This window comes from Schistocerca americana, chromosome 2 (genome assembly GCF_021461395.2).
Source record: "Schistocerca americana isolate TAMUIC-IGC-003095 chromosome 2, iqSchAmer2.1, whole genome shotgun sequence".
Lineage (NCBI taxonomy): Eukaryota > Metazoa > Arthropoda > Insecta > Orthoptera > Acrididae > Schistocerca > Schistocerca americana.
This window is the reverse complement of record NC_060120.1, coordinates 1,043,414,088-1,043,438,915: the sequence shown is the minus strand read 5'-3', so window position 1 is coordinate 1,043,438,915 and position 24,828 is coordinate 1,043,414,088.

Below are 24,828 nucleotides of genomic sequence, written 5' to 3'. Positions count from 1 at the left end.
ACAAGGCCGCCGCAGCTGCGATAGCTCCGAACTGCAAATGCATCTCTAAACCCGGCGGCGCGGCGTCCAGCAGTCTGGTACAGACTGGACTGTGAGCAGACACGGCGCGCCTTAAGTCTTCTCTACATTTATCTCTACCAATCAGTTTCAGCTTAGCGATTAACATCTGATTTCAGTGAGGTCCTGTACTTTTTTACTAACTGGAATGAGCTATTTGAGGAATACTACATGAATTGTACAGAAAGGTCGTTTCAAAAGAGACTATAGTAACAACCAACTTCTAGAAAAAAAAAAGTTTTATCGTAAGTAACACATACCTTAGCCTAAGAAATTTATTGTTGTTGTTCTATTCATTCCGAAGACTAGTTAGATCCAACTCTCCATGCTAGTCTATACCGTCCAAGCCTCTTTATTTCTAAAAAACTACTGCAACCCACATACATTTGAATCTCCACTTCCCTTCGTTACCTAACAAGCTATTCCTTGATACCAGAAGATGTGTCCCACCAATGCCTTTTTTAAGTTGTACCACAAATTTCTTTTCTCCCCATTTCGCTACAGTACCTTTTCATTAGCTAATCGATCTACTCATCTCTCCCGTCAAATACCTTCAGAAAAGACTTCTTAATATTTAAATTTGTATTAGATGTTAACAAATTCCTCTGTTTTCGGAAATGCTTTTCTTGTTATTGCTAATACTCGTATGCACTTTATATCCTTTCTTCTTTGGTCATTATCGTTTAATTTGCTGCCTAAATTTCAAAACTCATCTTCTACTTTCAGTTTCTGTTTCCTTTCTAATTTCCGTAGCAATGCCTAATTTAATTCTACTACAATACAATATCCTTGTTTACTTTTGTCAACGTTCGTCTTACATCATCTTTTGAAGACTCTCTCCATCCTGTTCAGGTGCTCCTTCAAGTCTTTTTCTGTCTCTGACAGAATTACTATCTCACCGAAAAACCTCGAAGTTATTATTTCTTCTCCAGCAACTTTAATTTCCTTTCCAAATTTCTGTTTGGTTTCCTCCGCTGCTCGGTCAATGTACGGACTGAATAACATTTGGGGAAGAATACAGAAGTGTCTCACTCCCCTCTGGACCAATGCTTCCCTTTCATGCATTTCGAATTTACGACAAGAAATTTTTTGTCTAAAGAAAAAGTGAAATAAAATAACATAAAAGCCAACAAGTCAGTTTAAAAGGAGTCAGTACCAGTAATCACTGCGTGCTGGTTACTATTTCACGGGATAACGAAACACATGCTATCGTTACTACTGGCAGCAGCAGTGCTATAAGTGCTGAGAGTTTTAACTTTATTAATTCATAGTCAGTACTATTTACTCAGGTTGTCTTTTGTAGACATTCAAATAATTTTAAAACTATTTGTCATATTAGAATTGTTATCTCTTAGGTAACTTTGATGTAAAAAAAGGTCTGTATGTGTGAAACCCTCGTCCGATGTAAGAGAGCATCTGATGACCCTATCAGATCAAGTTCAATAAAATAAAAAAATAAGTGTAGAAAAGGAACGTAATGAAGTCCCAGTCCTGGTTCAGAGCTAGTGTTTTTGCAACAAACTGCAAGTGGCAGTAAATACACACATCAAAAGAAGTTTTGCATCACCTCGGTTCCGAGAGATGCGGAACCTCTACAGAAAGTTGGAACAGAGATCAACGTAAATATCATTTCCGCCCATTTTACTGCTCATGAAAGCCACCCATTGCATATGTACCAGCACACAGCTAGACCTTCAGACCGCTAATACCCAGTAGCACGTCCTCTTGCATTGATGAATGCCTGCATTCGTCGTGGCATACTATCCACAAGTTCATCAGGACACTGTTGGTCCAGATCGTCCCACTCCTCAACGGCGATTCGGCGTAGATCCCTCAGAGTGGCTGGTGGGTCACGTCGTCCATAAACAGCCCTTTTCAATCTATCCCAGACATGTTCGACAGGGTTCATGTCTCGAGAATGTGCTGGACACTGTAGTCGAGAGATGTCGTTATCCTCAAGGGAGTCATTCACAAGGTGCGTACGATGAGGCCGCGAACTGTCGTCCATGAAGACGAATGCCTCGCCAATTTGCTGCTTATATTGTTGAACTATCGGTCGGAGGATGGCATTCACGTATCGTACAGCCGTTACGGCGCATTCCATATCCACCAGCGGCGTACGTCGGCCACCCCAAAACATCAGGGGACCTCCACCTTGCTGCACTCGCTGGACAGTGTATCTAAGGTATGCAGCCTGACCGGGTTGCTTCCAAACGCGTCTCCGACGATTGTCTGGTTGAAGGCATATGCGACACTCATCGGTGAAGACAACTTGATGCCAATCCTGAGCGGTCCATTCGTCATGTTGTTGGGTCCATCTGTACCGCGCTACATTGTGTCGTGGTTGCAAAAACGGACCTCGCCATGGACGTCGGGAGTGAAGTTGCGCATCATGCAGCCTATTGCGCACAGTTTGAGTCGTAACACGACGTCCTGTGGCTGCACGAAAAGCATTATTCAACATGGTGGCGTTACTGTCAGGGTTCCTCTGAGCCATAATCCGTAGGTAGCTGTCATCCACTGCAGTAGTAGCCCATGGGCGGCCTGAGCGAGGCGTGTCATCGACTGTTCCTGTCCCTCTGTATCTCCTCCATGTCCGAATAACATCACTATGGTTCACTCCGAGACGCCTGGACAGTTCCCTTGTTGAGAGCCCTTCCTGGCGCAATGTAACAATACGGACGCGATCGAACCGCGGTATTGGCCGTCTAGGCATGGCTGAACTACAGACAACACGTTCTTCCTGGTGGAATGACTGGAACTGATCGGCTGTCGGGTCCTCCCCCGTCTAATAGGCGCTGCGCATGAATGGCTGTTTACATCTTTGGGCAGGTTCAATGACATCTCTGTACAATCAAAGGAACTGTATCTGTGATGAAATATCCAGTCAACGTCTGTCTTCAGGAGTTCTGGGAACCGGGGTGATGCAAAACTATTTTTGCTGGGTGTAAAACAACTTACACACTCCTGAAATGTAAATTTCGTAGACTTCAAATTCGATCATCAGACTAAACAGCGTGCCAGACAAAAGACAACAGGTGTGTCGATATCTCGATCCCCATCTTGGCGCACGTCTGACTTTTAAAGACCACGTAAAAGCAGCCACCGACCTTGGCACAGAAATTACGAACAAAAGTCGTTACAGTTCAGTGTAGGTTACCACACAACACCGCAACACAGTATTCTGTGGTAACTCGGAACCAGTGTATGGGGTCATAAGTTGAGACAACGGGAGGCCAGGAAAAATCCTGTGAAGAATGCAGAGGGAAATATTTGTACGGTTCACATACAAACGCAGGACGATGCCAATAGCAGCCTTACTGGTGGTGCTGAGCATATAACCGAGAGATTTGTAGGTTCGAATGAGAGGAGCTATTTACTGGCTACGAACAGCAAATACAGAGAAAGAGTATCCAATTACTAGAGAGTCACTAGAAAGCAGAGGTGTAGTACGGTGATGGGTGGACGACTAATGGCAAGTTATGGGGACATATACACATTCTGGCAATAGAATGTGTTCACTTTTGCCATTTGTTAAAGATCGAATTAGAATGAAATACTCACTTCCCATAAAAGATCGGATGTGAGCCCAACCACTCATATCTATTCAGATTTAAGTGCAAATTAGATGAAAACTCAGTGCGCTCAGAGATTGGAACTCCAGAAAACGTCATTCTTCATTGTTGCGGCGCAGATCCCGATTCTGAACGATTCAGGCGAGTTTCCCGATCAATCTTCGTGTACGAAATGTTGTGATCCACAGGGGCGGGTGAAGCTTTCCACTATCACGCAGATATTACCTCCCAAAAACAACCACAGGCATAAATCACTGCAACGCGTGCAGCATGATTCTCCGAGGACAAAGATTTACGACGGCGGCAAGTGAATTCGAATGCTTGCGTCTGCAAGGACACGACATAGCCAACGCGGACAACGACGATGGTGCTCTCGTAAGAGTACGGTAATAAGACGTAACTCAGAATGTGTTCTCTCTAGGCCGTCTCAGGCACCACCGATTGGTGAGGTTCGTGGTGGTCTATTGAAGACTAACTACGTGGATTCTGTCCCCGAAGCCTAAGGACACAGACATCACGGCTGCTCTTGCAGCTAGCTTAGGGCGAACTGACGCTGAAGCAAGCGCTGCGTAAAGAGAATGTGTCGATGGAGATACCTGGCCCAGTGCCAAATGTGCATATCATCACCTGATCACCTCGTTGCTCAATGCAGCAGTAAAACAACATGCACTGGATCTAATGGCAAGAACGTGAGACCGTGTAGCCAGTTAGAAGGCTGAAACAGTGACAGAGGAACAAACATCTGCACACCTCTTGACAGCGAAGGCATTGTCACATAAACATAGAAATTTAATATCAACAACTAGAAAATGAATGCTCTAGATTTATTAAAGTGCCATAGAATAAGAGTATAGACTATTTAATTAATTTTTTTAGCTCGTATCGTATTTATAACTTAGTTACAGTATACTAACACAATATTACCTTACCATGAGACGTAGTTGCAATTTAGTAATGCTTTAACCTAACATAGTTGGATAACATCCTCATCTTAATAAGCAGAACACTCGTACATCCAATTAGAAATGGTAATATCAACTCTAACACTACATGCTATAGTATCAGTGCAGATCGTAAAAAGTCAGTGGCTGTATATAAACAAATGCATAATAATAGTATTTACTTTTTATCACGCAAAATGCAAAATCTATATTCTCCCCTGTATTTCTGTCTGTTGTATGTTAGTCATTAGTTTTCAGAAGGAACCCACATATACCGTACTGTCATTCTTAATCATGGATTCGGCCGCTGTGGCCGAGCGGTTCTAGGCGCTGCAGTCTGGAACCGCGCGACCGCTACGGTCGCAGGTTCGAATCCTGCCTCGGGCATGGATGTGTGTGATGTCCTTAGGTTAGTTAGGTTTAAGTAGTTCTAAGTCTAGAGGACTAATGACTCAGATGTTAAGTGCCATAGTGGTTAGACTCATTTTTTAATCATGGAGTAATTCGTTTATATCTTGTGTTGCTGAGCAAAAAAGCTTCCATATGGAAAAAAAGATGATATTTTGTTCAAGTTTTTAATTGCTTTAGCATAAATGGGCTACCTCTACAATTTGAAGAAAAGGAGAAAGAAATTCACAGCTCGTCTAGTTTTTGCTACCAAAAATACTCCACCTCCTATTACTGTAGTTTATTAACATAAAAAAGTGCATCGGTGTGCATATTGATGAAAATTTAAACTGGGGAAACAGTATCGCAGATCTGCTAAAACTTTCTGGTTCATGCACTTTTTCCGTGAGAATAATTGCCAACTCGGAGAATACAGAAATCATTAAATTCGTGTTGTTTGCGTGCTTTCATTCACTGGTGTTATGGGACAATATTCTAGGGTAACACCTCTTTTAAGCAAAAAGTACTCACTGCACGAAAAGAAGTAAAACATAAATAATTATGCGGAAGTTCACAGACATACGTTTTGCAGGCGCCTGCTCAACTAATTCGTAATCTGACCACAGTCTCGCATAACATCTATTTACTGATGAAATTTATTGTCAGCTATCTATTTTAGTTTGAGAGTAAAAGAGATTAAGAAATATAGTTGTAGAAGGAAAAGTTGTCTGGGTTTTCCTCTAGTGAATCTAAGATTAGCTCAGTAAGGAGTGAAATATACATCTACAAAACTCTTTAACAGTCTACCCATGGAAACAAAATGTTTGACAGACAGCTAAATGTTTTGAAATGTTAATTCTCTTCGACATCTCCTTCTGTACCGTAGAAAGCACTCCGTCTTCAGGCCACAAGTGGCCCATCGGGACCATCCGACCGCCATGTCATCCTCAGGTGAGGATGAGGATAGGAGGAACGTGTGGTCAGTACACCTCTCTCTCGATCGTTATGATGGGTTTCTTTGACCGGAGCCGCTACTATTCGGTCGAGTAGTCCTCAGTTGGCATCACGAGGCTGAGTGCACCCCGAAATCTGCACCATAGAGGAATTCTTGAACTGAAATAAGTCGTCAGTTTAAAAGCTGTGTAAATTGCCACGATCACTACATCAGACTCCTGTCCTCTGTTAAATGGACGTAAAATTAATGAAACACCGTCAACTACTTTTTCTCTTACAGCCCCAAATTCTTCAGGATATCTCGGTATTTAAAAAAGAAAAGTTATTTAATGTATAATTTATTTCGAGATTTACCGTGTCAGCTTTCTGGTCTGAAGTAAAATCGAATCTGTCTGTCGGAGTTCTGTTATTCACATCTGTTTTGATAAATAGTCAAGATCTTTTATCTGATTTGATGCACAACCCTTAGTGGACAGTACTGCTAATAAGAAATGGTGAGAAAAATTGGCAATGACAAGAGAATAGTGTATAGTTTGGAATAATGTTTTCTCTCTTAGTGGCATATGAAACTTTCTTAAACACAAGAGAAAGCTTCTAAATTTTTACATTCTCTTCCGTTTTTAAAAGATTAAACAATATCGCAGATATGCTAAAATTTTTAGCTTCACCTACTTTATCGATGATAATAATTGCCAACTCGAGGAATACGGAAATCATTGAATTCGTGTTGGTTGCATACTGTCACTCACTGGTGTTCTATGGGGTAACACCTCCTTTCGACAAAAGGTATTCGCTGCACGCAAAAACAGTAAAACATAAATAATTGTGCGAATGGTTCACAGACATACGTTTTGCAACTTGGGGGACATGTGTAATATTCAATTGGCTTGACCAGGGCAATCCAATGAAATTCATGGTAAAACAGTTAAAAATAGAATTGTAAAACAGCTAAGAAATCTGAAAGTATCAAAAATTCATATACAGTGCTCAGTCTTATTACCTTATCATATTACCTTATTCACATCATATTACCATATTCTATCATATTACCTTATTCACACAAACTGAGCGTTGTAAGTTCACGGGACGGGTCGTCATACTTTAAGATGTGCATGTATGACGTTCGATAGTTGCTGCTAGGTGCTGCATACGGCGTGAGTGTAGACAAGATATCTCAGGGGTTTGTTACAGACAAATGTATGGTGAACATGGCAGAGCGTTGCGAGTTAATCGAGTTTGAACTTGCGATGATATTCGGTAGAAAATACTGAATCAAAGCATTTCGGAGATTACGCGAGAACTCAGGTTTCCGAGGTGAAAAAGGTCTAGCGTGGTGCTTCAACTTGGCAGAGACAATGTAACCGCGCACTTGAACCACTGCACTGGAAGACAAGTGTTTGACGAATGCACGTCACGTAGCCTCCACAGAGCCAAATGGGGCGATAAACGGCCGGCTTTGAGTAGTATAGTCGCGCCAGTTTAAATGTGGGGCATCTGGCACCCGTTTCTATCAGAACTGTACGGAGCTGGAGGAGGTGCAGCGCTGTATTCTTGAAGAAAATAACGCAACGAAGTTGCAACTGCATTGTACGTGGTGCACTTTTTTCCCTGTGCACGTTGGGTAATGAACCACAAAGTATGTATATCTATGGAGTGAGCAAAGCGGAATAGTGACACGGTTTTGGGACGACGCTGATTGTGTATAATTTGTGGTAACAGCGAAACATGAATGTGACATGTATTCGTCTTGTTTTATATACGTTTCTGCACGTCTGAGTTTTAGTAACTGTTATGAAGCAGGATTGTCGTAGCTACCAATGTGAAGAGAAGTATGTGGGAGGAGGACCAGTTACTTTTCATAGGATTGTACAAACGAATATATAATTGTAAATGTCACATTGATATGAGGCACTTTACATGTTGAAAAATATCGAGACACAGTATTATAGCCGGCCAGTGTGGCCACGCGGTTAAAGGCGCTTCAGTCTAGAACCGCGAGACCGCTACGGTCGCAGGTTCGAATCCTGCCTCGGGCATGGATGTGGGTGATGTCCTTAGGTTAGTTAGGTTTAAGTAGTTCTAAGTTCCAGGGGACTCATCACCTCAGATGTTAAGTCCCATAGTGCTCAGAGCCATTTGAACCATTTTTGAACACAGTATTATAAAGTCTCGTATTGTAGAGATAGTTTCTGCGATTTTATGCCCATGTGCTGAGGAGACAAGTGAGTTTGTATAAACTGCCTTTCAGTGTATACATATTGGTTTATTCATATGCAAATAAAATTTATTCGTGACAGTCTGATTAATTTTCTCTAATTAGTGTATGTTCTCACATCCTTGTGTGTACCTAAGTATTTCTGCATGAGACAGTTTCCTACACAGTGTCACTGTGACGTAGTTAATTCGTACAGATTTGAAAAAAATGTTCAAATGTGTGTGAGTTCTTAAGTGACCAAACTGCAGAGGTCATCAGTCCCTAAACTTACACACTACTTAAACTAACCTATGCTAAGAACACACACACACAAACACACACCCATGCCCGAGGGAGGACTCGAACATCCGGCGGGAGGGGCCGCGCCGTCAGTGACATGGCGCCGCTAACCGAACGGCCACTCCGCGCGGCTGCACAGATTCGACAAGTGACTCAGTGCAATAGAAAATCTAAAAAAAAGATAGTTTTGGCTGTACTTCTTTTATTACTTGTAAGGGTGGGAATTTAAGGAGATGGGACCTGGATAAACTGAAAGAACCAGAGATTGTACAGAGTTTCAGGGAGAGCATAAGGGAACAATTGACAGGAATGGGGGAAGGGAGTACAGTAGAAGAAGAATGGGTAGCTTTGAGGGATGAAATAATGAAGGCAGCAGAGGATCAAATAGGTAAAAAGACGAGGGCTAGTAGAAACCCTTGGGTAACAGAAGAAATATTGAATTTAATTGATGAAAGGAGAAAATATAAAAATGCAGTAAATGAAGCAGGCAAAAAGGAATACAAACGTCTTAAAAATGATATCGACAGGAAGTGCAAAATGGCTAAGCAAGGATGGCTAGAGGACAAATGTAAGGATGTAGAGGCTTATCTCACTAGTGGTAAGAAAGATACTGCCTACAGGAAAATTAAAGAGACCTTTGGAGAAAGGAGAACCACTTGCATGAATATCAAGAGCTCAGATGGAAACCCAGTTCTAAGCAAAGAAGGGAAAGCAGAAAGGTGGAAGGAGTATATAGAGGGCCTATACAAGGGCGATGTACTTGAGGACAATATTATGGAAACGGAAGAGGATGTAAATGAAGATGAAATGGGAGATATGATATTGTGTGAAGAGTTTGACAGAGCACTGAAAGACCTGAGTCGAAACAAGGCCCCCGGAGTAGACAACATTCCATTACTGACAACCTTTGGAGAAAAAAATGGTTCAAATGGCTCTGAGCACTTTGGGACTTAACATCTGAGGTCATCAGTCCCCTAGAACTTAGAACTACTTAAACCTAACTAACCTAAAGACATCACACAGATCCATGCCCGAGGCAGGATTCGAACCTGCGACCGTAGCAGTCCCGCGGTTCCGGACTGAGCGCCTAGAACCGCTAGACCACCGCGGCCGGCCAACCTTGGGAGAGCCAGTCCTGACAAAACTCTACCATCTGGTGAGCAAGATGTGTGAGACAGGTGAAATACCCTCAGACTTCAAGAAGAATATAATAATCCCAATCCCAAAGAAAGCAGGTGCTGACAGATGTGAAATATACCGAACTATCAGTTTAATAAGTCACAGCTGCAAAATACTAACGCGAATTCTTTACAGACGAATGGAAAAAGTGATAGAAGCCGACCTCGGGGAACATCAGTTCGAATTCCGTATTGAGCAAGCAATAAAGGAAACAAAAGAAAAATTCGGAGTAGGTATTAAAATCCAGGGAGAAGAAATAAAAACTTTGAGATTCGCCGATGACATTGCAATTCTGTCAGAGACAGCAAAAGACTTGGAAGAGCAGTTGAATGGAATGGACAGTGTCTTGAAAGGATGGTACAAGAAGAACATCAACAAAAGCAAAACGAGGATAATGAAATGTAGTCGAATTAAGTCGGGTGATGCTGAGGGAATTAGATTAGGAAATGACACACTTAAAGTAGTAAAGGAGTTTTGCTATTTGGGGAGCAAAATAACTAATGATGGTCGAAGTAGAGAGGATATAAAATGTAGACTGGCAATGGCAAGGAAAGCGTTTCTTAAGAAGAGAAAATTGTTAACATCGAGTATTGATTTAAGTGTCAGGAAGTCGCTTCTCAAAGTATTTGTATGGAGTGTAGCCATGTATAGAAGTGAAACGTGGACAATAAATAGCTTAGACAAGAAGAGAATAGAAGCTTTTGAAATGTGGTGCTACAGAAGAATGCTGAAGATTAGATGGGTAGATCACATAACTAATGAGGAGGTATTGAATAGAATTGGGGAGAAGAGGAGCTTGTGGCACAACTTGATTAGAAGAAGGGATCGGTTGGTAGGACATGTTCTGAGACATCGAGGGATCACCAATTATTATTGGGGGGCAGTATGGAGGGTAAAAATCGTAGAGGGAGACCAAGAGATGAATACACTAAGCAGATTCAGAAGGATGTAGGCTGCAGTAGGTACTGGGAGATGAAGCAGCTTGCACAGGATAGAGTAGCATGGAGAGCTGCATCAAACCAGTCTCAGGACTGAAGACCACAACAACAACAACAAGGGATCCGTGATCGCACGAACATAGAAATTAGTATCCCACATCCAGGTCGCTAGCAGACAGGAGTCGATTGTTGAGCGCTGCAGCAGTGAGATTAGTGTCGGGTGAAAGCAGTACTGGAAACACTGGAAAAGACAAAGAATGGCTGTCGAGCCGAGTATGGTGTCAATGGCGGATGTGCCGAGTGAGGAGTAAATTGTAAATTCACCGGAGTGTGACAAATGAGGGCGTCTCCTTATCGATGTGGGGTTGACCCTACATCAATACCGATTCACGAGTGATGTAAAACCAAAAGTGACAAGTGCCGAATTACGTGTCTCATGTCAACTGCGTCGGCCAGCAACAACCACGGATTGCAGTGAGGATTGTTGTGAATGTTAACCATCATCATTGCGTGTGACGAAGTACTTAAAATCAGCAACCAAAGCTATAACCGTAATTAAACGTGTAAGGCGGAGGTAGCAACTGCCTCAGAATTTGTGTGTTAATAGAAAATAGATATCAGTTTGTATATCGCAATCTTTGTAGTCTTTAATAACAGAAAAACTTTCAATGATTAACTATTCCATTTCAGAACAGCCGCACTCTGTTGAAATGCCCCATAAACGACAGCAGAAAAACCGATGGCCTTTCATCTATTAAGCACGCGGTCACATATTCATAATAATAAACTGTTTGGCGGCTTCGATAAATCATATAAAACCCAATAAAGGATATAACGAAGGTGTTTCATACTGCAAAATTCGACCACTGTCTTTTTCTTTTATTTTTTTGTGCGTACGTTATGGTTATGTTTTTCTGATGAGGTGCGAAAAAAATGCTATAGATATTTTTCTTGTCTATAAAAAGACGAAGGGTAAATAAATAAAATTTCAAAATAATAATGGACAAGCAGTTGGTAAAAATCTCTTACCATGTTTTCTGTAACAACTTCACAGTTTCAAATGCGTTGATTTTTCGTGACACTTTGGCGTCGTCTGTAGTGTCGCTGTAAACTAATTAATTACAACAGAGATTAAACTATACGAATAAGAACAATAGAGAACGTAAAAAAATTCTTAGATGGCACTTCTCATCTCGTTGCCTCAAAAGCGTAAATAAGTCGAATGTGAGCCTGAAGCTGTGATGAAAAAGCACAATACCAATGTTCATCGCTTCTTTAAGGCAACTTCACTTACTGGTATCAAACTGATGAGATGTCTATAAAACGTGTAGGCCTATACAAAGCTTCATTCTGCTTCTGAAGGTGATCTATCCAGAGCAGCAAAGCCACAACACTCAAAAGACGCTAAGCGCAGTCGGACTAAAATGCGCGCTCTCAGAACCACGTGGCTTGAGCTGCAGGAGATGTTGCGGACAGAATTCTCGTTCTGCGCATCCGACTGTTCATTCCGTAGCTGTTTAAACTCTATGTAATGAACGAGCGAGCAAGCTAATTGCAACCGGAAGGCCCCCGCCGACAACCACGGGCCAACAACCACATGAAACCTGTGCTTTCGACAAGTTTGTTAATATTTACCGCAATTTTCTATCTTCATTCATGTAGAAAATATGGTCCTGAAGCTTTTTTGAAACACTGAATGTTAGATTTCATGTATGCGTTGGCAAACTTCTAGATGCTCTGAATGAACTAGGCGTTCTGTGGTGAGAACAGTTAACTGCTATTCGGAATAAGTTGGTTCAGGCCTTATTCGACCATCCTGATTTTATTCTTCCACTGCCTCCACAAAGTATTTCATGTGGATTACTTTATAATTGATTCAAACAGATCGTTGGCGCCTGTCGCAGTGACCGAGCGTTTCTTGGCGCTTCAGTCCGGAACCGCCCGACTGCTACGGTCGTAGGTTCGAATCCTGCCTCGGGCATGGATGTGTGTGATGTCCTTAGTTTAGTTAGGTTTAAGTAGTTCTAGGTTCTAGGGGACTGATGACCTCAGATGTTAAGTCTCATAGTGCTAAGAGCCATTCGAACAAGATTGTTGGCGATATCGTACGCTTGTCCAATCCGAGCATCGTCGGTGGGCCTAATAAACGCTGCGTCGACGCGATGTTAATCCCCAAAGTTGGCTCCTCTTCGGAAACGTTTTGATAACGGTCAGATATTAGCTTCCGCTTTCTCGTTGTCCCGTTCCTGCCGCCAGGCGGCCTCCGTTTGATGCTGAAAGGTGTGGCGCTGAGTGGTGATGAGCACAGAAGGCGCTAACGGCCGCCATGTTTGTGTACGCGCAGACCGGATGTTGACGCGGTAAGAGGAGAGCTCAGACAGCAGGGCGCGCCCGGCCGTCCACTCGCGCTGCGCTGACTTGACGGTCAAATAAACGCCGCCACAAGAGCCGTTCAGCCTCCCCCTTTCATCTACCGCGAAACAGCATTATGAGGCTGCTTAATACTCTGCCCGTCCTATTTGTTTGCCCGACGTCTTTACTTACGGCTCAAGCTGTCGGCGCGGTGTTGCAAATCTACAGCGTAACATTTCACTCGATAATGGTTACTTGACAAAAGTCGCCTCGCAGAAGTTTTGTGCAAACATTGCGCGGCTCACAGTCTAAGCACTTCCGCATTGTCACCATTTAAACGACTTGTGCGTTGTTTTCGCTATTTATTAATTCAAATAGCTCGTCTGTTTGCTTCACGAGGGTTCGCGACTTCGTTCCGTTGCAGGACTCTACAGTAAAAAAAGTCGTTATCGAAAATGGACTTCGGATCTACGGGTTAGCTCTGAACCAAGGTGTCCATACCACGAGTCGCTAAAAAGTCATAGGAAGACACTGTGACAGCGGTCAGTCACAGGCGTGAGCATATTTTTCGTTTCTGGAAGGGAAAGAAAGAAGGGAAGGGGTCGGGAGGAAGTGTCACAGTTTTATACTGCCTCTGTCTCTTCTCCCCCCCCCCCCCCAAATACATCATTCCGTTCAAAAATGGTTCAAATGGCTCTGAGCACTATGGCACTTAACTACTGAGGTCATCAGTCCCCTAGAACTTAGAACTACTTAAACCTAACTAACCTAAGGATATCACACACATCCATGCCCGAGGCAGGATTCGAACCTGCGACCGTAGCGGTCGCACGGTTCCAGACTGTAGCGCCTAGAACCGCTCGGTCACCACGGCCGGCCATCCTTCCGTTATCTCAACTATTTGTATGTTCACAAATAAGGATAGTTTTAATAATAATAACAATTGGTGCACAAAATGGCTCAAATGGCTCTGAGCACTATGGGACTTAACATCTATGATCATCAGTCCCCTAGAACTTAGAAATAATTAAACCTAACTAACCTAAGGACAGCATACAACACCCAGCCATCACGAGGCAGAGAAAATCCCTGACCCCCCCGGGAATCGAACCCGGGAACCCGGGCGTGGGAAGCGAGAATGCTACCGCACGACCACGAGATGCGGGCTATTGGTGCACAATTTCGTGGCGTTTTCCCATAAGCTTAATGATGAACACAACAGATACACACAAGAGACTTTAGTCGTCAGTAACATATTCTCCTTCACAATTTACAGTAGACTGCCAACACGCAGGGTATCTTTTCGATTCCGTGACTGTAGAAATAACTTGTTTTTGAGGTGAAGAACTCTTCGAGCCACGTTCAGAGCACATTTTCATCCGGAAAGGAAGTTCCTTGACGATTGTTTTATAGGAAATGGAAAGGTGAAAATCTGAGGGCGCAAGATAAGGTGAATGAGGTGGGTGCGGAATGACTTCCCAACCCTACTTCTGTATAGCATTTTTTGACAGTCTAGTACAATGCGGGCGGGCGTTGTCGTGGAGTAGCATCAATTTACCCAGTCTTTCTGGTCGTTATTCTTCAACTGGGTCTGCAAGAGGTCACGGTAGTTGACATCAGATGTGTGCATTGGTGGTTACACCTCGGCGAAGCAATTCGTAGTACACCACACTGTCACTGTTTCACCAGATGCATAACATTATCTTTTGTGGATGCGCGCAGGTCTTTGTACGGGGAGTTGCTGCTTTATTTGGGCTCAGCCATTCCAGTTTCTTCCTTAGCATAAAAACATCATTTCTCGTCACCAGTAACGATACAGGATAGGAATGGTCGGTGACGTTCAAGGCCAATTGATGACGAACAAGCACCGCCACCCGCTGATTTTCGTGGTTTTGGCTTTCCGAGTGTGCGGTACTCATACACCACATTTTTGAAGCTTTCCCGTTGCATGCAAATGTCGCACAATGGTGGAATTATCACAGTTCATCACATTACCCAGTTCTCAAGTTCACTGATATGGAACATTGTGCATTAATGTGTTTAAACGATCTTCATTAAACTCTGAAGGCCTTACTGAACGTGGAGAGGCCGGCCGCTGTGGCCGAGCGGTTCTTCACTCCGGACCCGCGCTGCTCCTACGGTCGAAGGTTCGAATCCTGCCTCGTGCATGGGTGTGTGTGATGTCCTTAGGTTAGTTAGGTTTAAGTAGTTCTAAGTTCTAGGGGACTGATGACCTCAGATGTTAAGTCCCATAGTGCTTGGAACCATTTGAATTTGAACGTGGAGAGTCACTAATGTCAAAACGATCGTCCTCAAAACGAGAACATTTTCTTGCGTGCTCTGTCCAATAACATTATCCATACACGGCGCAAATGTTTCTGGTTGCCTGAGATGCAGTAACTCCTCTACTGAACTCAAGCAAAAGATTATGTCAGACGGTCACAGCTCCACTCACTATCTCCAGATGACAAAATACAATTATTTAAACTCAAATAACTACAGTGAACTATAAATAAAAAACGACAGTCGATAAATAAACACATAGCAACCGAAACACCAGCATGCAAAACAAAAACGCTGTGCACTTATTCACCAACCTAATAAATGAAATGTTTCAGTATAATAATACTTTGTTTAATTACCTTAAAACATATAAAATAATTTAACTTAATAATAATAACAATAATAATAATTTGTTGCCATCAATTAAAAGTAGATTGTTTTCGCATAACATCCAAGAGATTACAATTCAGAAAAATCTAGCGTTTTAAAAATGTACATATAAAATGTTGAGAAGTACTTGTGTTACACAATTGATTCAAGAATTAAAGCAACAAGGAACTCTCACAACTTCGATAACGTCATAATTTACACAGTATAAAAACCATGTATGCTGTCACAATTAACAGTATTTAATTAAGCACTATGACTGTGTCATTGACCCGCAGCTCGTGGTCGTGCGGTAGCGTTCTCGCTTTCCACGCCCGGTTTCCCGGGTTCGATTCCCGGCGGGGTCAGGGATTTTCTCTGCATCGTGATGGCTGGGTGTTGTGTGATGTCCTTAGGTTATTTCGGTTTAAGTAGTACTAAGTTCTAGGAAACTGATGACCATAGATGTTAAGTCCCATAGTGCTCAGAGCCATTTGAACCATTTTGAACTGTGTCATTGTAAACAATGCTCTGGAAACCGTGGCTGTACGAGCATTTATGTGAGTAGAATCCTGTTTCCCTTACGTTTGTTGTTTTTTATACATGACGTTTCGAAAACATGTCATCCTAAAGGAGATATTCGTGGCAAAAACTAGAATAAAAGTTACTATAATTATAGGCGATGGAAAGTAATGAGACTTACAACACTGCGAGCGATGTGGCAACAGTGTGTTGTTCTGCTTGAGTAGACCGATGTGTTCATCCCTTCCAGATGTTCAGTCCGAATTTCAGCTCCGTACAGCCTTTACGTGGTTTTTGAGAGCGTCGTGCGTGAAGCTGTGCTTTTATTGTGTGTTTCGAAAATGTGAACAACGGAATTTAGAGCAACATTGTGAAATCACATTTTGTTTTAAACTTGGGGAATCGACGAGTGTGACCTCTGAAAAGTTAAAACAGGCCTATGGCGAATATTCCTTATCAAGAGCAAAAATTTCTGAAAGGCCGAGAAAACGTTCAAAATGTACCTTGTTCAAGGAGAAGTACAATACACAAAGAATGATATGTGACGAGATAAACTTGAATACTTCCACCATACATCAAATTATGACCGAAGAATTGCACGTGCTAAAGATTTGTGCCGGAAAACCTCACAGCTGAGAAGAAAGCCAGACGATGAAACGTGTGCGTTCATCTTACTGAGAGGATTACCGATGTTGACGAATGGTTCAGTTGTGTTCGCAGGCGATGAATCCTGTATTTTTTAGTAGAATCCTGAGACAAAACAGAACAATGGGTTCAAAAATGGCTCTGAGCACTATGGGACTCAACTGCTGAGGTCATTAGTCCCCTAGAACTTAGAACTAGTTAAGCCTAACTAACCTAAGGACATCACAAACATCCATGCCCGAGGTAGGATTCGAACCTGCGACCGTAGCGGTCTTGCGGTTCCAGACTGCAGCGCCTTTAACCGCACGGCCACTTCGGCCGGCGCAGAACAATGGGAGTGGCTCGCTGAGACATCTCCTAGACCCTAAAAAGGCTCGAATGAGCAAATCAAAGATCAAATAAACGCCGATGTCCTTTTCTGAAAGTGGTAGATCATGTATTAAAAGTATGTTCCTCCAGGAAAAACCACCTATTGTTCCACAACCCCATTTTCACTTGATGTGAGTCCTTGTAACACTTTTCTTTTCCCAAAACCGAAAAATGTCTTAAGAGGACTTCATTTTGGACTGTGGAGAACATTCAAGAGAATGTGACAGACTTGCCAAAGGCCCTCCCAGCTGAACCTTTTCAGCGCTACTGATCAGATTGGGAACGAATCCGCCGGTGTAAAGCTGCCGAAAGTACAGTACTGGCCATTAAAATTTCTACACCACGAAGACGACGTGCTACAGACGCGAAATTTAACCGACAGGAAGGAGATGCTGTCATATGCACATGATTAGGTTTTCAGAGCATTTACACAAGGTTGGCGCCCCATGGCGACACCTACAACGTGCTGACATGAGGAAAGTTTCAAACCGATTTCTCTTACACAAACAGCAGTTGACCGGCGTTGCCTGGTGAAACGTTGTTGTGATGCTTCGTGTAAGGAGGAGAAATGCGTACCATCACGTTTCCGACTTTGATAAAGGTCGGACAAGGCCGTTATTACGGCCAGAGGTGGTGTTCTGGGTACTGATTTCTCAGGATCTATGCAATGAAATTGCATGAAAATGTAATCACATGTCAGTTCTAGTATAATATGTTTGTCCAATGAATACCTATTTGTCATCTGCATTTCTTCTTGGTGTAGCAATTTTAATGTCCAGTAGTGTAACTAATTTGAAGAGGACTATATTGTTGCGCGAAAAAAATCTTTTGTGGATGAGAAATCAGTCTCATTACTTTTCCCACACAGTTCATATGCCCGGAAACCAATACCTGTTGGGATACGGGCTGTTTTAGTTGTGACGATTAGCATGTAGTATTCGATGGTGTACGCAGTATTTACAGGTGATGGCATAGTAAATTATCACTATGCAACCTTGTGGGCAGATCCAAATCCCTTGTACAGTCATGAAGGTGAGGCAACACGATCGTTTCAGTATCAGTGTATGGGAAGAAACTGTCGGTGACAGACTCAGACCAAACAGATTAACAGGAATTGTGTATCACCGGTTTGTGCTTGATGAATTACTAGCGCTATTGGAGAATGTTACTCCCACAGAAAGACGTCGACTTTGATTTATGCTTGACAGGGTACCACCCCATCTTTGACGCATCATGCAACAGTGCTTCACTACAGCATTGCATAGATGATGGATTGGTCGAAGGTTTAGGACGTCCAAAAGACACCACACACATAAATTGGAACTGAATCCTTGGATTTCTGACCATAGGTGCGCCGGCCGCTGTGACAGAGCAGTTCTAGACACTTCAGTCTGGAACTGCGCGACCCCTACGGTCGCAGGTTCGAATCCTGCGCCTCGGGCATGGATGTGTACGATGACCTTAGGTTAGTTAGGTTTAAGTAATTCTAAGTCTAGGGGACTGATGACCTCAGATGTTAAGTCCCATAGTGCTCGGAGCCATTTGAACCATTGTTGACCATGGGTGCACTTAAAGATATTGGTGTATGTCCAACCCATTCACACTGCATTGGCGTTACAGGAGACCACCGCAAGTGACGCAGTGCGAATGGAGTGACACGAATTTGAAAGAGTGCGTGAGTAACTGCACACAAGAACCCAAGAATGTGTCAAGATGTGTAGTAACCACGCGCAGCACTGCCTATAGTGTCTACTGCTAAGTAACAGACAGATGGGAATGACAGGACAGATTAGCCTATATCTCGACTGGTATTGGTTTCCGGACATGTATCATAGGAACTTTTAGTCTTGTTTTGAACAGTATTGGCTCTGTGCACTATGGGACTTAATTGCTGAGGTCATGAGTCCCCTAGAACTTAGAACTACTTAAACCTAACTAACCTAAGGACATCACTCACATCCATGCCCGAGGCAGGATTCGAACCTGCGAACGTAGCGGTCGCGCGGTTCCAGACTGTAGCGCCTAGAACCGCTCGGCCACTCTGGCCGGCTTGAACAGTATTATTTCCGTCGGAATATATTCCGTAAAAATATTTACTTTTATTTTCCATAGGAGTATTTTTTATTTTTTATTTTTTTAAGCACTGGGTATATAGTAGACGGTATCTTCTCTTTTGCCTTGGCCTACTTAACTTCCGATAGTTTGCGGATACTATCTCTGCCTTTGGGTTTCCGAAACGAGTCGATTTGTTGTCGACAATAGGTAGGTCAGGCTACGCATAAGCGCCTTTACCTGGCTGGAGTATTATCAAACGCTTCCGCCTTTTTGCGAGGCCCTTCGCCCTTTATGGTTGCGCAGAAGCTACGTGAGGACATTTCGTCAAGCACTTGTGGACGTCCTGTGCGGCGATTTCTGTCTGCAGAAACATTGTATCTGCAGTAGTAAAGATCAGCTCCAAGCCCTGTTAACAGCGGAAACTCGAACTCTAGAGCAATGTCTCATATTCTATGAGGCAAGCGCGTTGCACCGATTAATCATTCTACGTTCACAAATGGTTAGCGCACGAAGTGCTGCCGTGTTTAGTACATATCGTCTGCAACAGACAGCTGAGACATCGTGTCTGTAATCACACCTTACACAGCATCACACATCATCAAACAGGACAAACCTTCCCCTGACTTTTGGCCGCTCAGTTCATATCTGCTACCACCTATTAGTGCACTCAGTTAACACCAACTCATGTAGGTCCAACTTGGGGAGATGGAATAATTGACCATAACTTTCATATAAAATAGCATATAATTATGTCGCCGCGCCGAGAGGCCGCGCGGTTTGAGGCGCCATGTCACGGATTGCGCGGCCCCTCCCGCCGGAGGTTCGAGTCCTCTCTCGGGCAAGGGCATGGGTATGTGTGTGTTGTTCTTAGCATAAGTTAGTTTAAGTTAGAATAAATAGTGTGTAAGTCTAGGGACCGATGACCTCTGTTGTTTGGTCCCTTAGGAATTCACATACATTTGAACATTTTTTGTAATTATGTCAAGATAGCTACGTATCTGTTGTTGTGCGTCAGAGTTATAACAGTTTTGTAAAGATTTTCAAACTGACGCATTGTCTACACAATTTCTGCTAGTAAGTGGCTAGAGACCTAACAGAAGTGTCGCAATGGATAGGGCACTTGACACCTAATTCGAGAAGAGCCGTTGAAATTCTCGTCCGGCGCTGTCGAGATTATCTGTGATTTCCCAAAGTCGATTAGGCTAAATGGCTCTGAGCACTATCATCTGTGGTCATCAGTCCCCTAGAACTTAGGGCTACTTAAACCTAACTAACCTAAGGACATCACACACATCCATGCCCGAGGCAGGATTCGAACCTGCGACCGTAGCGGTCACGCGGTTCCAGACTGGAGCACCTAGAACCGCACGGCCACACCGGCCGGCAGTCGATTAGGGTAAAACCAAGATGATTCATTTGAAAAATACACTGGCGATTTCCTTCTCCATTTTTTTTACTCATGGATGACACATTAAAACCTAATCTTCCTTCATTCCGTGCCATTGTTAAGCGATTCATGTCGAATGATCCACAGAAACTAGCCAATGAATAATGACGAGTATTGCATGTTTAAAAAACATTCAATTTAAAAATAAGATTCGGCACCTGATTCAAACTGAGTTGAGAGAAAATCGTAAGGACGCCATACCAACTCTGTGTTTAGTACTTGATATTTAATTTAAACATGGCCGTGCGAATACTTGACGTTTGGTTTCTTACATATTGCCTATTTAGTTCTCAACTGAAGGCATTTGATACAGATTTAGGGTATCGAGACAGAAAATCGTCTCATTAAGTTTCATGACATTGTTGAGATATTATAGGGATTTAGTTTGAGCGTGTGGAGAATCTGACTGTAATCCCGGCCAAAACTGTTCATGAAGGGCGGGAAAAGTGATAATGGCTCATAGCATTCCATTACGATTGATTATTTATAAATCTGTAAAGCAGAGTCTCGGTCGTCTGATACCTCGGAAGAATCATCGATTTCATCACGAATTACTTCATGTGAATGCATTTTACGTGCGTCTTTGGCAGTTTCGCAGTTTATACTTCTTATACGGAAGCTGAATATTTTAAAAGTAGGTGAATTAATAGGTAAAAATAACATTTAGTTAGTTTCGCTCCTTCCTATAATACTGCATTTTTAATGTGGATCTCAGTCTGGGTTAGCATCCAGTATTGCAACAGATTTTCTTCTTTGTGTGGAGAACTATCAGTTTCCAACAGTCCAGAAGAAAAGTTGAGGAGCTGCTTGTAGGAGAAATCTCGTACCTGACTAGAGTGGAGTGCTGCCTGCATGCCCCTCCAAAACGATAAGATGAGCAGCAGGCAGCCAGTGTCCTGCAGATGGAACATTTCTATTGACTGTGTTTTCGTTTCAGTTTGTAGTTACGTTATAAAAGTCTTAACTAAGTCGTGTGTGACTAGAATGTACAGAGACATACTTTGAGTAACACGTTGTGGATATGCAGCGATCATATCAATATCCTCAGCATAATAATTTACATGTAAGTAAAGCGTGAGTGTTTAACTCTTTTCACACTGACATTTATCGGTATTCAGAGAATTTTATTATAGCTTGATTTAGTTTTCCAGTACTTCGTGCCCGTTAAGGTCTTCATCTTCAATATAGTTGATCCCTTTTAAGAGATTTACTCATTCGACCTTGCAGACGGCCCTACTGGGTCCAACACATCGTTTCGGTGATCACACAGGTCCCTCCGAACACGGTGTGTAAACAGTGGTATAGGTATCATTGTAACCAACTCTGTATCACTATTTCATGTGCTTGGACTCCAGTAGAGAGAAGCCGTCTCCTGTATTTATATTTCTGCTAGATGATAAATGAATTGGCTTTGAATAGTTTCCAAGTAAGTGTTAGATCATCACGCTGTTCAGTGAAAGGTAAAAACCGCAAGGCCTGCCTCTCGTACAGTATATGTCGTGACGGAGTTTGCGATAAACTCCTTCGGTTTACGTTATCGCTACAGCTAGCTGGAATAACGGAACACTTGCCTCTTGTGTTTTATTTTCTTCGTCATAAGGAGAAGAGTATAATACCATTGTCTGGTCGTCCTTACTGACGGTGACTAATACTAACAACTTGTTTTCTTTTGTTGTGGGTCACTCTTTGTGTGTTTCTGAATATTTCCGAAAGTTTCCGTGTGGAAAATTCTACCCAGTGTTGTAAACAAAGTCGTGACCGATTATTCTAATCAGCTAGCATGTTGTCACGAAAGTTACCTTCTCGAACGTTGAAGATAATACCTTTAAGAGTTTTTAGTTATCAGAACAGTCGTTAGGAGTTTTTTAAATGAATGTTGCCCTTACAGGCATAACAACTTATTGCACCCGAAGTTTCTCTTACGCTACGAAGCTAAGCTAGGAAATACGCACCTTTTCAGTTGTGTGGTAACGAAGTTGTATTGGGAGACATTGATAAAATGTGTAATTGTTTTAGTGTTGTCATTTTCTTAAATACCATCATAAAAACTACTTTAAAACTGTATTTTTGTGCAACTCGTTTCAAATATTTCCTCATCATCTCTCAGACTTAAAGCGATAATGCGATATTCCACACGTTAATTATTCTAAGATATGTTGTACATATAATTAATGTAATGCAGTATCGTGCAATCTACTAAAGGCTCTAATCCTTTTTAGCACAGTATAGTAAAACAAATATTTTAACTTCGTGATTCTTCCCTCTTTATCATATTTACGGTCAGTTGGGACAACACGGCCCACGGCTTCAAGTCAGTCCTACTCGAACACATTTCTGTGTGGTACTTATTTTCTAAACGGCAAATACTTGTACCATGTTTTTTCTATCTAAATGCCAGTGCAGGGAAGAGTACTAAACCTCCACGAGAAAGTTGTTCAATTATAGTCGCTACTATCTTTCAAAACATGCATCAGAACATAAAATAGCTGCTAAAAGCTAGTATATAGAAGAGGAACTCGTAATGTTTCTTTTATTTCGAGTAAGCCACTGAGGGACCCCGTGTTGGGATGGTGGAGTGATTCTTGATACTTGGTTGGTAATCATGCATCGTTCTTTATATCCTGTGTGCTGTCACCGCCAGACACCACACTTGCTAGGTGGTAGCCTTTAAATCGGCCGCGGTCCGTTAGTATTCGTCGGACCCGCGTGTCGCCACTATCAGCGATTGCAGACCGAGCGCCGCCACACGGCAGGTCTAGAGAGACTTCCTAGCACTCGTCCCAGTTGTACAACCGACTTTGCTAGCGATGGTTCACTGACAAATTACGCTCTCATTTGCCGAGACGATAGTTAGCATAGCCTTCAGCTACGTCATTTGCTACGACCTAGCAAGGCGCCATTATCATTTGCTAATTATCTTGTAATGCATGTACCGTCAGACCGATGTTCACCAATTATGGATTAAAGTTAAGTATTCCAGTAGTTACTTACGTTCTTTGCTACTATAAATTCCCTTAACTGTTCCAGACCTCACGCCAGCCTGCGTGAGCTTAAACGCGTGCTTTCGGCTTCCTCTAGTAACCCGGTGTTGGCTCTCCTGCCAACCACAACATTCTGCATATAAGGAGGGCCAGTCTTATTACAGAGCAGATTTTCCTGGAACTGACTGTGATATCTTTCATAGATTTCATTCTTAAATTTTTACTTGTTTGCAATCATTCGTAATTCGGATTGTCATTGTACCAAACTGGAGATTGGCGTGTTGTAAAAATTGAATATCTAAACTGTATTACTTTAAATTATATTTTTGCAGTTGATGATCGTAGTAGCAGAGAAATTTTCTGAGCCTACTCTGCACTTCGAAGAAGTTTATCATTAGCAGAATATATGTCATTTAGAAAATCTAAGAAAATTGGACTCGCATGTCAGATCGCTCTGATGCCGAAATACAAGACAACTAAAGGAATTCGGAAAACTTAAAATTTCAGTTTAAAACTCAGTCTGTAATGCAATCGTTTGACTAAATGACAAATTCACAAATGGGTAATATTCTGATAATTATCCCCGGTATGAAAGGCAATAAAGGTTGCTAATTCAAACAATCTGCGAAGCCGTGAAGCAATTTCTGTTGTTGTCGCTGTGAAATTACCACCTTTCGTAACACTTATTATTGAAAATGTCTCGCACAATGAAAAATACTAAATTTTTGCAAAAGAGAGATGGACAACAAATGTGCAAAATTATTGACCAATATAAATTATTATTAACGTTAATTCCGCATTGAGAAGAGCTCTAAAGCACAACCAGTTTTCATAACAGTCGGCCGTAGTGGCCGTGCGGTTCTAGGCGCTACAGTCTGGAACCGGGCGACCGCTACGGTCGCAGGTTCGGATCCTGCCTCGGGCATGGATGTGTGTGATGTCCATAGGTTAGTTAGGTTTAATTAGTTCTAGGCGACTGATGACCTCAGAAGTTAAGTCGCGTAGTGCTCGAGCCATAGCCAGTTTTCATAACATTTGATTCTGCCTCTTTCTTTTTTTCTTCGCAAAAATCTCTCATACATTCACTGTGTTTCTTCTTCATCTCTTCTGTTCATTTCTTTCCTGTTTTCTTCTGTTTGAGCGTTTGCTGAAATTCCTTTTTTCTGATTTTTTTTCCGTCTCACTGCCGGTCCCAAGTCCTGGGCCTCATTTTGTAAGTGATGAATAGGGAGGAGGGGTAGGAGTTACAACTTCATTGAAAAAAAGAAAAAAAAAGAAAAAAA